The following is a 14,973-nucleotide window of genomic DNA, read 5'->3' as shown; positions in this document are numbered from 1 at the left end:
CAGGATAAAGGGGACATCCTCCCATGTCCCACTCCCAGCCTGCCCGGCTTCGCCCTTGGGACAAACTGGCCTGGGGGCAGCCCAAAGACATCCAAGAGGAAGTCCTCGAGAAACTGATGGAAATACTTGGAGGGGAAGAAGACTAGAGGCTGGACAAATCTGCTAGGGGTTCTCTGCTGCAAGGCCAGCTCCTGGGGGGCCACTTTCAAAGCCCATCTGATGGATGAAAACCCTTTTCAGCTGGATAGCAGTGACAAGACCGAGGGAATGCCTTCTTGAGGAACACTGCAGAGCTTGCTGTCCTCATCCCCTGCAGAGCCAACAGCAGCAGCCATAAGAAATGGGATGCACCAATGTTGATAGGGGTCCCAGTGCTTTGGAGCACCCACTGGTGTCCTGTTAGTCACGGGAAGGATTCATGTCCCCAAAGTCGATCAGGCTGGGGGCATTTGGCCACTCCCAGGAGCCACTGAGATGGCTCTAGGTTGAGGGAGAATAGGGGTTGGGTATGTTCTAGGAGGCCTGACTGGCCTGTGTGACAAAGAGGCAGGGCCTGCTCACATGCTTAGGGAATAGCCTATCGCCAGTTCTGGGGTCAGGAAGGAATTTTCCCCGGAGGCAGATTGGCACTGGTCCCTGCGGGGTTTTGCCCTCCTCTGCAGCACTAAGCAAGACCTCTTGTTAGGGCTTCCTCTGGTCCATCTTGGCTAGGTTACTGCCTGCTCCTCATGTCATGAAGATGGCCTCTTATGCCTTGCAGCCAGGGGGAGGAAGACTTTCCTTCCACAAAGGTGGGTTGGTAAAAGCCCACAAGGATTTTTTGCCTTCCTCTGCAACATTAAGCACGGCCCCTTGCCTGAGCTCCTTTGGGCCACTTTGGCTGGGTGCCTGCTGCTCATGCTTCATGAAGGTGGCTCTCCTGCCCACATCTAGGGGAGGAAGCTTTCTTTGTCCCCAAGGGTGGCTGGCCCCCAGGAGTTGCTTCTTTCCCTCCATAGTATTAAGCACAGGCCCTTGTCAGGGCTCCTCTGGGCCATTCATTTTGGCTATATTCTTGCCTGCTGCTCTTGCACCTCCAAGGCACCACTCATGCCCTGGCCCTCTCTGGCTCTATTTCCCATTGCAAGTTTGTAGCAGGAGCGAGCTCTGCCCAGTCCTTGGATCCATTTCCCCAGGTCCTCTTTCTTCTGCAAAACAGCCTGTGCTTGGAAGGGCTCCAGGCTTGCTGCACTAGCAGGAGCTGCCACTCTTCAGGTCTCCCAGCATGCAATACAAGGGCAGGGCAGGCACAAAGAGCCCTTCTCATGCATCACTGGCTAAGAAGCACATCCGAGCAATTTTTTGAAGGCAAAAAGTATGCTTGTCATTAATATGCATCATACTTTTGAAAATACTCCACAGTACCACACACCTCCGCTTCTTCTTTTGTGTGTGGTGGGTCCTGATCCTCATTCTTCAAGTTCTCACTCTTCAGGAAACAGGAACTGTTTGGTCTGTATTCCTGCTGCTACTTTCTGTAGCTCTGTTACTTTCCTTTGCCAAACTGCAAGGCATGTTTTTCAAGCAAAACTGAAGAATGCATCAGCCTGCTCCTGGCTACACATGTGCATTGTGTTAATGCTTGTGAGCATTGGCTCTGAAAAAGATTCAGAAAGATAAAAAGAAATGAAAATCCTGTTTCCACGTTTAACCTTTGTGACGTGTCCCTGAATGTCTTTTTGGAGCTGAAAAACCCCTAGCATATCAGGCAAATAACAGTCTCATCATTATTCAGCTCATGGTGAGCACAGGGAGGGGAGCAGAACAGACTAGAATAGAATAGCAATGCTACGTTATGCCTAGAGCTACACATGACAAGCTATGGCCTAGGCCTGAGGGGCCCATTCTGGAGATGTCTGCAGCGCAGGTCCCAGGCTTATCCAGGAGAGGTCAGATATGGGCACACATACAACAGGGCTTGGGCAGGGACTGAAGGTCCCAGGCTGAGCTAAGACATCTCCCCATGGCCCTTGGCAGGAGATGGTGGGGGTGGGGTCCCAGGGCATGCCGGTCCCTGCCATTGATGCCTATGAGCACCCCCAGGACCCTGACAAAAGTAGATTTGCAAAGCTCCCTGCTATCCTTTAAACACTTACGTTTGGCCACTTTGGAGTATTGGGCCAAACAGACCTTCATGCTGATGAAGTACTGTTGTTCTCAGGCTCTTTTGTTTTAGCTTTTTTCCCCCAAGGAAAACAGTTCACACATTTCTAAAAATGAATACAAGGAGGGGAAAAAAATCCACAGGGAAATGAACAGGTATTGCTAGCCTCAAAAAGTTTTGCAGCCATTTACTTCAGGAGCAGTTCCTGCTTCAGACGGAGGGCATGATCTCTGAGCCTCGTTAGCGTCGGAGATGTGGGGGTTTGCCATCCTGTGGAAACCCAGCTAAACTGGTTGAACACAGAAGACTTTCAAAAACTGCACTTAACACATATTTTTTGCACATTTGTGCAGATGGTCAGATTATCGTAAGATTATCCACAGCTGTCACCTCCATAAGAAAGAAGGTATATGCCTCCTTCCCACAAAGTGACAGAGCCAATGCCTAGGCTGGGACATGACTACCCATTCAGTAGTGGGGGGCTGGGAAGCAATGTCATTAGAGCTTTCCTCAGCATGTACTGCTAGGGAAAGGAGGAGATAGGAAGAAGAATAGGTTAGAACAGAACAAAATTCAGCTGGAAGGGACCTACAACAACCATCTAGCCCAACTGCCCTGACCACTTCAGTGCCGACCAAAAGTTAATGCACGGTATTAAGGGCATTGTCCAAACGCCTCTTAAATATTGACAGGTATAGGGCATTGACCACCTCTCCAGGAAGCCTGTTCCAGTGTTTGACCACCTTCTCTGTAAATAAATGTTTCTTCGTGTCAAGTCTAACCCTTCCCTGACAGATGCAGCTTTGAACCATTCCCATATGTTCTATCACTGAGTATCAGGGAGAAGAACTCAGTACCTCTCTCTCCACGTCCCCTCCTCAGGAAGCTTTAGAGAGCAATGAGGTCGCCTCAGCCTCCTTTTCTCCAAACTAGACAAACCCAAAGTCCTTTAGCTGATCCTCATCAGACATTCCTCCCAACCCTTTCACCAGCTTTGTTGCCCTCCTCTGGATACACATTCAAGGACCTTCATATTATTCTTAAATTGTGGGGTGCAGAGCTGCATACAGTACTCAAGGTGAGGCTGTACCAATGCTGAATACAGCAAGACAGTCACCTTTTTTGACTGGCTGGTTATATTGTGTTTGATGCACCCCAGGGTGCAGTTTGCCCTCTTGGCTGCCAGGGCACACTGCTGACTCACATTGAGCCTGCTGTCAACCAACAACCCCCAGATCCCTTTTTGCAGGGCTGCTTTCCAGCCGCTACTCTCCCAAATTATATTTGAGCCTGGATATACCCCACCCCAGGTACAGAATCCAGTACTTGGACTTGTTAAATTTCACCCATTAATCATAGCCCAACGCTCCAACCCATCTAGAGCTCTCTCCAAGGCATCTTGTCCCTCAAGAGAGTCAACAGCATCTCCCAGCTCAGTATCATCAGCAAACTTGCTAATTAATGGTGCATTCAACTCCTTTATCCAGATCATTGATAAATACATTGAACAGAACTGGCCCCAAAATCGAACTCTGAGAAACAACAATGTAGCCCCATTCACTACAACACTTTGAGCCCTTCCGTTCAGCCAGTTCTTCACCCAGCGCACTGTGAATGCACTCATTCCACAGCTGGACAGCTTGTCCAGAAGGATGCTGTGAGGGACAGTATCAATGCCTTACTAAAATCCAAAAGAAGTACATCCATCACCTTTCCTTCATCCACTAGGCAGGTGGCCTTATCATAGAAGGATATCAAATTATTTAAACAGGACTTTCTCTTTGTGAACGTGTGCTCAGTGTGCCTGATGGTTGTGTTGTTCTTTAAATGCCTTTCAACAGCACCCAGGCAGGACTTTATACATAATTTTTCTACAAACTGAGGTTAGGCTGTAATTAAAAGCATATAAAAATAATCTCCTATGAAAATCTATTAAAATAACGTATACATCATAACCAGTGGTGAAAGGCTTGTGAACACTTCCAAGGTCTTTTGTACTGCAAACATTGGACAAAGTGTTCATGTAAGCTTCGCTATTCTGCCTGGCCACTCAACACAGAAACCACTGGAATCAGAAAAAAGTTCAAGTCTATGACACACATACAGTTACTAAGATGTAATATGACTATAGGTTTCAGGTTGAACATCTAGAGTACTATTTTTGGATATCTTTGAGAGATCATCTGGAACACGTGGAAGGTACTTCCCCTCCAAAGGTATATAACCAAATAGTGAAAGGCACACTACCAGCTCAGTGGGTAAGAGAAGACTGTTGCTCAAAGCAGTAGTTTCACTGATCTCAGTGACACAATTCATGTAAATAACTACAAATAACTGGAGGAAACCGTAAAAACAAAACCCAATGTCATACAGAAAGCTATTAACATAAATTAAAAGGGTCTGTTTTCTCTACCTTTGCCTCAACAGTGTAAGGATAAAGATGTAAGGATACAACTATCCAACTTTATATCCTATCCTTTTTAAAACACAGACTATGTTGTTAGTGGTTTTCTCCTTCTCTTAATTAAATGTTCTGTAATATGTTGGAGGGTAATTAATAAACGAGTAGGAACACCAGGAAATTGCAAAAGAACAACAATCAACTATAGGGAGCAGCTCTTGATGATTCAAGTTTCTTTTACAACACATTTTTAACTTTAAGATCACATCTTAGATTATTGCATGCCAGGTGTCAACTAAGCAAAAAGGTTTCATATTTTGTTATGGTATATGACAGGATAAAATGAGAACCTTATAATAAGATAAATGATGGACACTTTCCTGAGACCTTAATAAAATCAAATAAAACGTTATCTAATTTAATATCAATCTGCCTTAGAAAGAATCCAAAATGTGCATTTTGTCTCAAGTAATTCCCTCATCATTTTTTCTTCCACTCTCTCCCTGATTCCAGTAATAACAGGCAATGAACCAATGTTTTGTTTTACTTCTCTGGGAAAACAGAAGTAAAATTACTAAAGCCACTGATATCAGTTGGCTAGAATTTCATGCTATTGCCATCATCCTCTGCTAATCCTTCTTCTGAGTCCTTATCTTGAGTTAAAAAGTGGTTCACCTGCATTCAGGTTAAAGAATAGTACACATACCGAGGTGACATTTCAAAAGATAATCTGCAGCTTTGTCATTTCTCTTTCTCCAGACCTAACTTCTCTCTTCAGTGCACAGTATAGGTCACTAACTACCTGGTCAGAGACAAAAAGGACAGTAGGAGAGTCAGTGTGACTCTCTCCAGATGTTCTTAGCAGAGGAGCTGAAATGAAAGTCATAAATGTTGGAATAAGTCCCAGATGCGGGTGCATGGTGTGGTGTGTCAGCGGGAAAATGATCTATTTCTTTCAAGAATGGGTCTTAAATGAGTAAGCAACTAACTGGATAGACTATAGCTACAATACTCTAAAAAAACCATCACAGAGTGTCTCAGCTACTATGATATTCCAGACAAAATAGAAATACTTTGGCTGAATTATAAAAGAGCATCGAATCATAGAATCATTTAGGTTGGAAAAGGCCTCTGAGATCATCAAGTCCAACCATTAACCCAGGACTGTCAAGTCCACCACTAAACCATGTCCCTAAGCACTGCATCTACACGTTTTTTAAACGCCTCCAGGGACAGAGATTCCACCACCTCCCTGGGCAGCCTGTTCCCATTTTTTCAGTGAAGAAATTTTTTCCTAATATCCAATCTGAACCTCCCCGTGTGCAACTTGAGCCCATTTCCTTTTCTCCTATCACTTGTTATCTGGAAGAAGAGACCAGCCCCCACCTGCCTATAGCCTCCTTTCAGGTAGTTGTAGAGATCAATAAGATCCCCCCAGGTGTCCTCCCCTCCAGTTCCCTCAGATGCTCCTCATAAGACTTGTGCTCCAGCCCCTTCCCCAGCCTTGTTGCCCTGCTTAGGACAGACTAGCACCTCTGCATCGCCCTTGAAGGGACGGGCCCAAACCTGAACCCAGTATTCAAAGTGCAGCCTCACCAGTGCCAAGCACAGGGGGATGGTCACTACCCTGGTCCTACCGGCCACACTGTTTTGGACACAAGCCAGGATGCTGTTGGCCTTCTTGGCCACCTGGGCACACAGCTGGCTCATGTTCAGCCAGCCATCAGCCAACACCCCCAGGCCCTTTCCCACCAGGCAGCTTTCCAGCTGCTCTTCCCCAAACCTGTAGCATCGCATAGGGTTGTTGTGACCCAAGTGCAGGATCCGGCCCTTCTCCTTACTGAACTTCATAATAGATGCATAGAGGAACCAATCCACTCAGATTACAATGGCAGCATTTTAATGCATAAATTACCATAAATGTTAAACATCTCAAATACCCTCTTCAGAAACACAGCAGCTAGAAACAATGGTAATTCCAGCTGTTGAATATTTCTATAGGATAAGAAAAAGAGTCACGGGATCCCCTTATCAGCATCTACTCTTCCCTGCCTTATCCAGCACACCCTGTAGGCCTGAAAGGAAGAAGGCAAAGCAGGAGTCCCCCCAGCTGCCATTTCAGCTCACAGAAAAACTTGTTATGGAGTGCAGAACCAGCACTTCTAAGCCTGCTGTACTTTATGCAGTGGGCTGCAAGAGAAGAGTCACAAAAGGTAGCTTTAAAGAATTTCTGCTTCCCGCCTTCCGCACACTATGCTGTACACAGTTCAGATACAGCCAGGAGCTGGGCCAAAATGTTTGGTGTGGCTATATCATACTCCATCGGACAGCTGGAATCATTTTATGTTGCTATTTTAATTTGAGACAGAAGTTGTGTCTGTTTTTCTTTTCGTATTTAATCTGTTAGCCAAGACTTAGCTTTCCTTTTTCCAAATGCTCATTTAGATTGCTGTTTATTCCATATTTCATTTTCCTTGTATTTTGTCTAATTGTATGTTTAATGACTAAACTCTGCTTTGTTTTACATCCTCTATACATTTGTATCGTAATTGCCACTTGATTTGGCCCTAAGTTTCTTGAAGACTGTGTAAGAACTGAGAATCTATCTGGAATGCAAATGCTTGAACTTTAATTGAAGTGGGGGAAGAAGCTTTGTACCTGTTCTGCATGAAAGACCCGAAATTTTAAAACTGAAGTCTTCCCCAGAATTTTTTCTAGTAAGCAAATGTTCAGCTGCGTTCTATGAATATTATTGACTGAGTAAGAGAAATGCATGATATCAACACTCTTCAAATGGAAAGAAATGAGACACTTTAAGAACGTCTTCCTAGAATGCTATGTAAGATAACTAAATTCTAATTCTTACTTCTATACAAGAATCACAGCTGAACAAACTCCTAATGATTAGTCCTTTAGTTCTTCCTGTTTGGCAAAGCTTCCTCACTTCAGCTTCTCAGGACAGAGGAGGAGACTGTATTCAAAGTATGAAGTACATTTCACAAAATGTTTTTCTACATGCCCCTCCATGGAGCATGAAAAGTAGATGCTCATTTCCTTATTCCTTTCAATATTGTATTACTGGTTCCTGGAGGACAGTTGCATAGTGTGTGAAGGGAGCAAGAAAGGTTTATTTTATCTGGCAGCTTCTCTTCCTATCCTTTGAAAAGCAGTTTTTTTCCTGAGGCATTGAGCATACTGATTTTCAGAACTGTTAAGTCAAAAACAACTTCTGGTTCTCAGCAACTCTGAAAACCAGGCCTTGGACATCTCACTTTTGCTATCTTTTTCTAAAAAGATGCTTAACTAAAAGTGCAGAAATTATAATTCTTAACCTTGCAGCTATCTTCGCTTACTTCTCTCTGCAGGGCTTTCATTCCCTCCCTTCTAGGCACTCTCTTCATCTGTCAATATCACCACTTCTTTCCACATGTATGTTCTTTCCCTCCAGTTCTTGCAGTTAGTGTCCCCCATTCCCTCTTCACTCTCATTTTCTATCTGAGGGTTTCCAGGAAGCTGTCTGTTCTCCCTATGACTACAGCTAGTGCCTTTCCTTGGGACTCCCAGCCAATCCTGCCTCTTTCCAGACCACAAGGGACGCCCTCCCTCCCTGTCTAGATAGTTTGTAAACAACATTCACATTGAACAACTGAGCAACCAACTGTCCAGTACCACTTCTCTCAACCTAGTAGTGCCATTCAATAAAGTATCCACACATCTAAGAAGCACAGCAGATTTTGTGAAAAATGCACTATGAATCAAAAAGCTTGCCACTACAAATGTATTTATCTAAAATCACGTGGTGTACAGCTGTTGTTTGCTGGCAACACACTTAGAATGACTGGAGTACCCCATGATTAAACTGAATTATATTGTCCTTTCTAGCTTACAGAAGGCTTTTTCAAAATCTGCCATCCTTCCTCAGAGTTTTCATATGTACTTACAAGAACTTATTTGGTATAAACACATTTTTCTACAACATCAACATCTATATTAATTGGCACACAGCATTACTGGGTTTCGTTAGAAACGGCAAAAGAAGTGGTCTTTCCACTATAAGCAGATATATACACGTGCAGTGACGGCTGAATTCTCAGGGACTGGAATAATCCCAGTAGGACTATCTGTTGTGTCACGCTAAAAGGCTGTCCACAGGCTCGACCGACCACCCTCATAGCAGGAGCGTGGTACAACCCAAGGCTCTACATTCTTTTCCACCAAAGCAGTTTTTAAAAAGACAAGGGCCAAGATTTGCAAGATTAACTAGTGAGTTAAAGGCAGTGGTCAAACTAGACCCTGTAAGAAACCAAGTCCGCTTTGAAAATCTCCCAGAAGCGGGTAAAGATGAAGCCTCTTTTTACCCCCAAGACACTTAGACTAGAACTAAATTCAGGACAAAAGACAAGCTGTACTTCTGTGCTTTGGCTGAATTTCTAAATCCAATTAACTGTTGAAAGTTGAATGGTTATGCAATTCTCTAAATCTGAAGACTATCTCACATATTATTAAGAAGTTATGGGCTTGTAAACTACACAGCTGCATCAGTTAATGATTGCAATTATATTTTTTTAAAAAGCACTGTCTTACATAAAACACCCCAGAAGTCTCACTCACTTTCACAATGATTTGCTCAACAGCACTCAGGGTGCTGTTGCCATTTGCAGAGATCTTTTTACCCCAGTGTTTGTCCCAGTGAATACAACTTCCCCCTCTAATAAGTCTCAGAGTCTTGTAAGCATAATAAAGGGCACACGCAGCCGCCTTGGACTACTTTACACGTATGTCTTGGAACCGCTTACAAATTGATCTGGCTGGAACAGCCTTTAGCCCGTGAGAGTTAAGATACATTGTAGTAACTGCTATCCTGATCTTTTTTTTTTTTCAATTAATACCAAGATATTAAAGCTGTACATTTGAGGATAAAAGAAGAGGGATATTGAACATGATGGTGAATGAAAATAAAAAGTTAATAAAATTTATTCAGACTGTTATTTCAGTAAATTGGATAGAAAAATTGAATTGATATGTTCATTAAATTTAAGAGATATCCACTCCAAATCCTCATTCAATTCTCTGAGATTACACAAATATGAGTTCACAGACTTGGCTAACAGTTCAGGGAGAAGACAAGGAGAGAAATATGATCTCAGAAAGCAGGTATATGAACTCAGCAGCAGGCTTTTTTTTCTTTTTTTCTTTTCAATGCAGCTGTCGTCTTTAGCTAGATGTGAGTAAAGGAAATAACTTCTCACCATACACAAACTGCAGTACAGTGTTTGGCAAAGACAGTCTTCATACAAAGCCTGCATTACTGCACACTACTGATCATAAAGACAACTAATGAAATTTCTTTCTCAGCAGCTTGAAGTAGCATGTAGAAAGAGAACAGGTCTGTGAACTGAGTGAAGAGTTGAAAACTTGATATTAAGACACATCTGGACATGCTGGAAAAAACATTAAATAGTCTCTCTCTCTCAGTTTTCTCTGATTTGTCACCTAATTTTAAATCACACTGCATTGGAAGGTCCTCAGCCAAGCCAGCTGACCGACTGCAATTTAGCCAGCTCATCAAAAGAATGATGTAAAATATGCTAGCTTAGACGGCTACGGTTGCAAACAGGTTTTGTTTAACATTTACAATGGCATATGGGTACAAACTAAGAAAGCAGCACAGCACAGCAGATGCTTGAAGCCCTCTACAGTAGAAAGGCCTATGGCAAAAAAGACGTCTACAGTAGAGCAAGTGGGTTTGGGAATTCTTGTATTAAAGAATAATTAACAATTCAGTAATCCATTTCTGCTCAAAAAAAGCATGCCTCTTCTTCTCCTTTATCAATAATTTCTAAGCAGGACATTACTGTATTTAGAGAATTCTATTTTATAAGCAAATTAACTAATTGTTTTATATGCATAGTAGAGGCGTATTCAGGTCAGCTCGGGAAAATCTGTGAATTTCTTACACTTACAGCAAAGTGCCTCTTTTGAGATGAATAGTAACCTATTTGCAAAACCCTGTTCCTTCTGAAGCTAATTAAAATCCAAAAGAAAATAATCCATCTTCAGATTTTTACCAGGTATCCTTTTCCACAAATACACTTACATCCTTAGTCTCAGTGTTTAGCTTTTGGAGGCTTCAGTAAACCAATTCAAGCCTTCATGGATTTGGCTTATTATCTCATACAGTACAAGAGGATCTCCATCCATTGGCTGCTACTAAGCTGCCAGATTTAAGCGAGCTATCTGCCCTGAAAATAAATGTCCCGAGCGCTTGACTCACAGCTCCTTCTCAAGCCTTTTCATTGCTGCTTCTTTGCTCATTATGAGAGCAATCACACTCCCTCTGAAGTTTTTCTGACATGAATACATCTTCCCCCTAGATATCCAGGCTAACTTACTTTCCATCTTCTGCTTCTACTTCTTTCATGAGTGTAAAAACTGTCACATTCAAGGGCCACAAATAAGATAAAGCGTTCTACCAAATGCTTTTTCAACAAATGTCTGTAGAAAACTTTTTAAAGCCTGATTTTTGCAAGTTACTCTAGTCTTCCAGCAGAAATTAAAATTGTAAAATACATTCAGAAAAGCACAAGAAAACCTAAATTTTTCAGAATTTTCTAGATTTTGATTTTGTTCTCCTGGAATAGAAGATCAGAAAAGCTGACAGCTGGCTGCTTATTCCTCTCAGAGATAAAATTACAGGAGAAAAAAACATCACAAAATTCCATTTACATTTAGTTTTGATACATTTGCGGATTACGAGAGGGAGTAATTGGGATTGACTGGGCCAAACGGTAGGGTCAAAATAACCATGTGAAAGAGGTTTCCTGACTTTAGTGAGGTCATATTAGGGGTCAAGCTGGTCACAAGTTTTAAATTCACAAAGAGGAAAAGACAGTCCTGAGTCCTATGGAAGAATATAATACTGGGAGAAAAAAGTGCACCCTACATAGGAATGAGACAACTAATTCAATACTCAAAGCTCAGCGAATTAAAGTCTGAAAAAGAATTTTCTGTATCACTACAAAAGCTACCTCCATTGTAAAAAAAATTATGATTAAGTGAACCATCAATGGTGAATCAAAATTGCAAAAGAATGGAATTTTCATACAAGTTATTCTAAAGTAAAATCACCAGATGTGACCACCAGGAGAAGTACACTTTGTCAGCAGCTAGTAAAAGCTGGTAACTCCTATTTTCAGACAGTTCCAAAACCACCTGTAGCCAATTCTCAATAAAGTGGTGGGTTTAGTTTTAAATTGTATTACTGTCGGAGAGACCTACAAACAAACACCCTTACTGGGAACATTAAACATGTCTCCTCTCCCTTCAAGCAGGTCAGCATAAAATCAATATGAAATTTTCAGTGACTCCCATGCAAATTTAGCTGTGAAAGAGATTTCCAGATCTCTACTATTCATTTAACTTTCTCCAGCTGCCAAGAAATGCACTTACGGTCAGCGATTATCTAACCTAAACATGCCACAATACCTGAAAGTGATGTTATTTGACATATAGCTATACTTCTAAACATAAAATAAGACCTACAAATTAATGGAAAAAAAATTCTATTGAGTAACAATTTGATTTAATACCTTCCATGCATGTAAATTACATATTTTACTGATAAACAGGTCACAAGTTGAACTTACGTGGTAATCAAAAGATTTTAATGTCTTCTACATGACAATTTTAAATTGCCATGCCTTCAATGACAAGAGATTTCTCGAGTATGTGGGCTATCACAAAATCAGAGAATATTCAATTTACAGGAACTTCAAGAAATCTTATCATCTGACCTACTCAAAGTCAAGTCAACACTGAACCCAAACCAGATTGCTGGGGACTTTTTCCATTATAGTCTAGTTTTGTTTTGTGGTTTTTCTCCCTTGAAGTTATCTCCCAGTATATCAGTTCAGAGGTCACATCAAACTGTCATGTATTTACTTGCTTTAAATCTATAGACAAAGAGAATGGAACAGACTTGCCATATGTAATCCAACACAAATTATATTTTTGATTATTTTTCATCAAATGCCCTACATTGACTTATTGAGCATGTGTCTAAATATCTGTATACTTCAGACAGGTTGCCTTCTGAGGACTTAAAGAAATTATCTCATCCGACCTCTACTGAAAATATGGTCAACACTGAATTCAGTTCAGGTTGCTCAGGGCTTGTTCTATCAAAGTGTAGTTTGGGGTGGGATTTTTTTTTTCTTTCAGCTATCTCTCTGCTGTGTCTCAGTATGTAAGTAGATTGGTAGGAATACATACTGATTTTAAAGTCATGATTCTGTCATGAAAAAATAACTAACAGCACAGTCTATTGGCTCAGAGCTTGGACCTTCTTTTCTTTTCTTTTTTTTTTCTTTTCTAAAGCAACAATATTAGGACAATAATATGGTAGAGTGTACTTGGATGGTGTTGCCACACAGCGTTCACACAGCTTGTTCAAAGATGAAGCCAACACTCAGCTACACAGAAGCCACCAAAAAGCAGATGACGATAGTGTCCCCATTTGGTTTTATCCTGCTTCAAAAACATTTCATAGAGAGATGACTTATTGTTCCCATATTTGGAAGACAAGACCCCCACCCTGTTTTAACTTAGATTGGCTCAATTGTGTTAAACACTATGATATCCTTTAATGTATATTGCCTAAAATAGTTTGAAATTTGGTTGATATTTTTGGTAAGATAAACACTTTTCCGTACATAAGTTTTGAACAATGAGTAAAAACAAGAAGTGACAATGAGAAGCTAAACCTGAGAAATCATCTTGAACATAAACCTAAAATAAATGCAAAGCTTCTATCTTATTTCCCTTCTCAGGCTTTCGTAGCAACCATTTCATAAATCATTCCAGAGTACCATATGACAAAAGAAACAATGACTCATCAGCAAAAAAACCCCCACTATTATACCCATTGGGGGGGTGTGAGGGGATGTCCCCTCTTTTCTGGAAGATCGTTGATGCAGGTAGAGTTATAATAATGGTTGGAACAAACTACCTCATGGACAGGTGCTGGGCAAGCAACCCCTGAACTGGAGTGCTGCCAGCACACTTCACCCTTGGCTGGATCTTTCCATGGCAGAAAGCTTAGCAATAATGTTTGAATTCACTCATCAGCCACTTCCCTTTTTTCACCCTTTACTCCTTCCCCTGCCAGCATTTCCCTTTGAATGCAATGGGGCTTTGTGCAGAGGTTATTCAGAAACCAGTATAATTCCTAACTCTATTAATTCAGACTTTGGATGAAACAAGAATAGCATCAATTTAAAATCCCTAACTAGTGGTAGCAGTAGGTATAAAAATCTTCCAGTGTTGGAAACTCTGGCTGCCTAATAAAAAGTCTTTCTTTCAAGGCATGGGATTATTCTTTTCTGATTCATTTGTGGTTTTCTCCTTTTCCACTTTACAAGCTTACTATTGCATTTCTTAACTTCTCCTAATGCCTTTGAATGTAACCATGCTAAATCCTGTATTGGAAAGCCCAAGTGATTTTTTGGTTTTGTGGGGGTTTTATTTGATTCTGCAGCTCCCCCAAAAAACACTTATTTAGAAAGCATTTTGGAGTGCTTATTATACAGAATGACTTGGTTAACAGAATTCACATTTCAACTGTAATCCTTCAAAGGAGCAGTTTCTGCACATTCCTTGCTTTTTAATAAAGTGTTCCTGATGACACTAAGTTCAAAATGTTGCCCCAGAACTATATCTATGTAGACATTTGTCAGCTGGTTCAAATCCACAGCTTTTGCTTCTCAGGAAAGAGCTCTTCAAGAAAAGGGGGCCTGGTTCTTGAAGTTCAGATTTGAGTTTTAACCATAATACTAAATTGACTGTGTGATGCTTCATAAAGTTTGGTATTAAAGGCTTTGTGCCCCAAGGCAACTTTCAGAGTTATACCAGTCCTGCTTGAATCCACATGGCTGTGGATGTTTATTGTACACTATTTACAGACTACGACCCCCTGATCAATAACTGATTTGCCTGAATTTAGTTTCTTCAAAGTCTTGATTCATAATATTATTGCAACTGAGCCTCTAGACTTTTAACAGTTAAACTCTTAATAAGACATTTTCCACCAAAATGTATTCCAACAGCTGGACCACAGATCAGGATGCTGAAAGACTACAGTCAGCTCTATTCTTCAGTATATAACATCTTTTTTGCAGAAATGTGTTCAGTGCTAAACCTGAAACTATTCTTAATCTGGGTGCAAAATTTAATAAACTATACCATTTGGTTGAATTTAGCATTTTTTAATCCAAAGAGCAGAAACACATAATGTTCACCACAAGATAGCAATATACAACATATACACAAGAAATAAAATTTCCAGACATCCTAAAATCACAGCAATGCTAGCATCTTTGTTCACAAACGGAAGGATATATGTAAATGTGACAATATTCCCACACGTTAAAAA

At 41.1% G+C, this 14,973-nt stretch overlaps 1 protein-coding gene across 1 annotated transcript in view; it reads right to left on the bottom strand.

Moving 5' to 3' along the window:
* The window catches only part of WDR27 (WD repeat domain 27), a 130,550-nt gene that overhangs the window by 43,870 nt on the left and 71,707 nt on the right, over positions 1 to 14,973 (bottom strand). The gene's annotated exons all lie outside the window — the stretch shown is intronic.

Source organism: Falco biarmicus, chromosome 6, assembly GCF_023638135.1.
Source record: "Falco biarmicus isolate bFalBia1 chromosome 6, bFalBia1.pri, whole genome shotgun sequence".
Lineage (NCBI taxonomy): Eukaryota > Metazoa > Chordata > Aves > Falconiformes > Falconidae > Falco > Falco biarmicus.
Note: the sequence above shows the minus strand (reverse complement) of the source record. Positions and strands in the feature narration are given on the sequence as shown.